The sequence below is a fragment of the Onychomys torridus genome, chromosome 6 (genome assembly GCF_903995425.1).
Source record: "Onychomys torridus chromosome 6, mOncTor1.1, whole genome shotgun sequence".
Lineage (NCBI taxonomy): Eukaryota > Metazoa > Chordata > Mammalia > Rodentia > Cricetidae > Onychomys > Onychomys torridus.
In genome coordinates, this window is record NC_050448.1 from 20308933 (window position 1) to 20314409 (window position 5477).

The 5477-nt window shown below is 42.7% G+C and overlaps 1 pseudogene; it reads left to right on the forward strand.

The window, feature by feature from the left end:
* Positions 1 to 428: 428 nt before the first annotated feature.
* LOC118585578 lies at positions 429 to 2804 on the forward strand (annotated as a pseudogene).
* Positions 2805 to 5477: the final 2673 nt, after the last annotated feature.

Consider the following 5477-nt stretch of genomic DNA (forward strand, 5'->3'; position numbering starts at 1 on the left):
GCACTTGTTGAAGTATTCCTGACATTGTTCCATTTGAGAGAAAAGAATAAAAGCTATGAACTGAAGAGAATGAAATTCCCCTGAGCCTTTGTGGACTATTTGGAAGAAAAGAGCTGCAGAGTTTGCTTCATTTTTTCCATTAAATTATCAACATAAAATATTTGCATATATTCTACAACAAATTGATTTTTAAAAGCTAGTAGTTTGGTACAAGGCCACCAGCAAGAGAAATACCTGGTTATTTCAAGTAGAGTTTCTCGTTTAGACTTCATATTTAACAAATGGATAAGTCAAAATAAATGCAAATGCACTTACTTATCCCAGAGGTAATTCTGATGTATCTATATTTTGATGTTTCACTTAGCTATGAGTTAACAAGTAAGATAGATAGATATATTTGTTGGTGTCCATGTTTCACACTCCAACCGATGCTTCATCTGAAGAAGGCAGTTCTTGGTGTTCCATCAGATGGTCAGAAACAGCAACCTATGACTCAGATCTGCAGCCCCTTGAATTTCTCTAAGGATAAAGCTCCTGCCTTACACCAGCAGCTGCAATTCAAAAAGGCAGTGTGGAGGGGGAGTTCACACTAATGATCATGGCTATGGGTTCAACAACAATAACAGTAAGTATTCCCATTTTAGGATGAGGGATACAGTAACACTTTTTATTCTTCCTGGAAGTTTCTGCCTGGTCAAATCTGTTGTGAGTTGTTTTGTCTATAAAAGTGAGTCTTCTCTTCCATCAGGCACCATCACAGAATAGGAGGGCAGGGAGACCTGGGCAAAATAATGTCCTCTGAACATGACAGGACAGCTGCTCTCATGAACTCACAGCAGCTAGCTGTTGCTGTCTGCACAAGACCTTCACAACATCAAGCCAGGTTGTCCTCAAGCATTGACTGGGCTGGGGCTTGAGCTCCCACTTCTAGATGAGGAGTTACTAATAGCTGCTTGCTTCTGAGGGAGGGAGAGAGAGAGTCAATTTTCTTTAGGGGTGTATGTGACCCCTGAAAGGTCAACCAGGTTCCAGTGGATGATCTCTTCAACACTAGGTATCACAAATTGGACTTGTATATATTAAATACATACTTACATGTGTGTACATATATGATGTCTTCTAAGAGTTACTACAAATACTATAATAGAGCATTTTAAAATGGCTATAATAACAGACTGTTCATAAGCTTTTCAATCTCTGCCTCACTGCCTGGATTCTTTCACCTATTTCCTCTAATCATGTTTCCAAGAAACACAATATCATCCTAGTGACCTTTCTAGATTATGCATTTGTGACTCCCAATCAGAGATAGTTGTAAGTACAGTAATACACAATACAGAACGAGATAAGAATATAGAGCCCATAATTGCCCAGTTAGTTTGGGGTCAGTATTTATAACACATATTAATGCATAATAATGTCTTGAAGAAGTTAAGTGGCATTTGTGACTCTAGTACATGATACAGTCCCTTTAAGGAGGACAATCAGTGGTCCCATTTTCAAAGGCATTTCATATTCAATTTGTCCCATTGGATTCACAGTGAGAAGTTCTGTTTTTGTTCACTATCTTGTACTTTCATTAAAAGGTATTTTATGTGTTTATTCTTTTCTGTTTCATTTTATACTTGACACATTCTGTCACAAAATATCGAACCAAGCTGTCTTGGAATTTGGTCAAATGACTGAGGTGTATCTTCTGTGAGATAATCAGCAAGACTAATTCTTTCTTTCCCCTCTACCCACCATAATGTCCAGCAACTGGCAGAATGAACACTTCATTACAATCCATGAGTGTAACTTGGGTGTTCCAGGAGTTAGGGCATTTGCTAGTACATAGAAAAGAGTTAATAAGAAATGGTGAGCTTTTTCCACGCTGCCCTGGGATGGGTCCATACCACACTGTTCTTCATCCCCATTGTAACTTAAAGGGAAACTTACACAAGGTCTAGAGCCCTTGATGTCCTGTAGATAAAGGAGGAGGATATCCTCAAATTCTTTGCCTCATGAACCCGCTAAAGTGGCACCAACCTTGACTTTCAGATGGAGCCGTACCTACAAAAGAAAACGTGATGGTATGATAGTATCTGCACCATAAACCTGAAGAGGACCTGGGAGAAATTGTTGCTTGCAGCTAGGGCTATAGGGGCTATCGTTGCCTTTGAGAACCCTGCTGATGTCAGCGTCACCTCCTCCAGAATACCGGCCCTGCTGAAGTTTGCTGCCGCCACTGGGGCCACTCCAATTGCTGGCTGCTTCACCCCGGGGACCCTCACTAACCAGACCCAAGCAGCCTTCAGGCTTCTAGCGGTGACTGAACCCAGGGTTGACCACCAGCCCCTCTGAGGCATCTTATGCCAACCTGCCCATCATTGCTCTGCCTACCATACTTTGCCCTGTGCTATGTGTGGACATTGCCATGCCCTGCAACAAGGGAGCTCACTTGGTAGGTCTAATGTGGTGGTTGCTGGCCTGAGAAGTATTCCAAATGTGTGGCACTATCTCCCGTCTGCACCCATGGGAGATTCTGTCTGTTCTTTATGTCAATAGAGATCCAGAGGAGATTGAGAAGGAGGAGCAGGCTGTGACCAAGGAGAAATTTCAGGGCAAATGGACCGCACCAGCTCTTGAGTTCACTACTGCTCATCCAGAGAGGGGTAGACTGGTCTGAGTGTGCGCAAGTACCCTCTATACCCACCCAGCAATTCCCTACTGAAGACTGGTTTGCCCAGCCAGCCACTGAGGGCTGATCAGCAGCTCCCACGTGACAGACCACCAAATGTTGTGGAGCCACCAATGAGTGGTGATGAGCTCCTCTGCAGACACCAGAGCTAAAGGGAAAAAATGTAGAAGGAAAACAGAGCTCCTACAAGCTGTCAAACCAAACAAAAACAAAACCAAAGGCAGGAAAGAGAAAAAAGAAATGGCAATTGTGTATTTTTTTATTTTTAATTTTGTGAATGTGTATATGGGGAAAGGTATGACACAAAGCACAGGTGCCCATTGAGTCCAGAAGAGGGAGTAAGAGTCCCCGCAGCTGGAGGTACAGGTGGTTGTAAGCTTCCTGACATGGATGCTGGGGACCAAACCTGGCGCCTCTCTATGAGCTGTGTGTGCTATTAATCATGAGCCATCTCCCTAGCCCCTTAGTCAAATCCTTTTCATTTCATTTTTATTTTATGAGAAATTTGAGGAAAAGAACAGGGACTTTTACATGAAGATAATGTTCTGCTTTGAAAATGTGCTGGATGGGTTCATGTCAACTACACAAGCTAAAGTCATCTGAGAGGAGAGAACCTCAATTTTAAAAATGTCTACATAAGAGCAAGTCACAGGAAGGCATATAAGGCATTTTCTTAACTAATGATTAATGGAGGTGGGCCTAGCCCATTGTGGGTGGTGCCATTCCTGGGCTGGTGGACCTGGGTTCTGTAAGAAATCAGGCTGAGCAAGCCATGGGGAGCAAGCCAGTAAGCAGCACCCCTTTAAGGTCTCTGCATTAGCTCCTGCCTCCAGGTTCCTGCCCTATTTGAGTTCGTGTCCCGATTTCCTTCCGTGATGACCAGTGATAGGGAAGTGTAAGCCAAATAAATCCTTTCTTCATCAACTTGCTTTTTGGTCATGTTGTTTTGTGGCAGCAATAGAACCCCTAACTAAGTCAAGTTGGCACCCAGGATAACGGAGTATTGCTGTGACAGACCGTGCCTGATAAGCTGTTCTGTAGGAGCTTGGAAGATAAGAAAGTTGAGCGCAATGCAGACACTGGAGGCCTGGCTTATAAAGTTTCAGAGGGAGGTTTAAAGACTCTAGCAGCACCATTTGTTACTTTAAATTAAGATTTTGTGGTTCTGGTTAGCTGAGGATAACCTGTGATTAACAAGAGACCAAAACTACTAATGTGAAACCTTTGCTTTGCTGGGATACTCAATGCTGGATCAGCTGGAGCTCAGAAATTAGCTATGATTAGGAAGATACCAGCATCATTATTGGGGTGAAATCTCAGAAATTTTTCCTAAGAGCAAACAGATTCTGTATTCCAGAGGCAGCCAAGGCTGTACCTCTTGCTGACAGCCAAACTTGGTAGTCACCAAAGTGGTATTGGTTCTGAAGGCATGAAGGGGTTACGAAAGCTCCTGAGGTTTGGCACTGTGCGAGGCCAGGAGAGGGCAATGGAGAAGGTGAAGCCTCAGTGGCAGTTGAAGGCCTAGGGTTGAAGCGGTCATGCTGAGAAGTTGAGGATTAGCACCATGAAGACAGCCTATGGTGACAGTGCAGCCCAGTTTCAAAAGAAGACCTCAGCATTTTGGTGATGCCAGTATGATGGGATGGCCACCAAGAACAGCAGCAGCAGTGGAGTGGAGGCAGCTGGAGCCTAGAAGATGAACTGTGTGTGCTGCAGTGGGTGGAGCCAGAGAATTGACCCAAGCTCCCTGAAGAAGCCCAAAGGTCATGAAGAAATCCCAGATATTGGACATTCAGTTATTTATACTTTCAGGGTTAGGTTTGACTTTGATTTGATTTTGATTGTGTCCTGGTTCTCCTGAAGTCAGAAGAAGGTATTTAATTTATTTTTGATTTTACAGGAGCCCACAGATGAGAGATCAAATCTTAAAAGACCTTGGATTTAAAAAAAAAAAAAGATTGGCTGTTTTAAAGATATTAAACTTTTAATGTGTGTGAATTTGTAAAGACTGGGATTTTTAGTTATTTGTATTTTTACTGTAAAATCTTGGGAATGAATGAGAAAGGAAAAGTTGAGCTTAATGGTGATGATTATGTGTTTTTGTGTCAAGTTCACTAGGGGTCAATTGTGCTGGATAATTTTATGTCAACTTGATGCAAACTAAAGTCATCTGAGAGGAGGGAGCCTAAATTAAGAAAATGCCTACATAAGATTGGGCTGTAAGCAGGCATGTAAGGCATTTTCTTAATTAGTGATTTTGGTGGGGAGGCCCAGCTCATTGTAGATGGTGCCATCCCTGGTTTGATGGTCCTGGGTTCTATAAGAAAGCAGGCTGAGCAAACTATAGGGAACAAGCCAGTAAACAGCACTCCTCCAAAGCCTCTGCATTAGCTCCTGTCTCCAGGTTCCTGCCCTGTTTGAGTTCCTGTTATGATTTCCTTCCAGGATGACTAGTGAAATGAGAGTGTAAGTCAAGTAAACATTTCCTCCCCAACTTGTTTTTGGTCATGGTGTTTCATTGCAGCAATTGAAACCCTAAGACAGAAGATGACACTATAAATAGAAATTTAATTTCAAATTTAATTTTAAAAGTGTATTTCCTTAAAGACTTCAACACCCTGTAACTCCATCTTCAGGGGGTCTGCTGTCCTCTTCTGGCCTCCTTGGTTACCTGCACTTACATGCATATACCTCCACACAGACCACAGACATGCATATAAAGTATGAGAGTAGCATAACCTGTAGGTCTGTGTATTTAAAAGACCACCAAGAAAAGCTTCTATGTCTCACTGCGGCT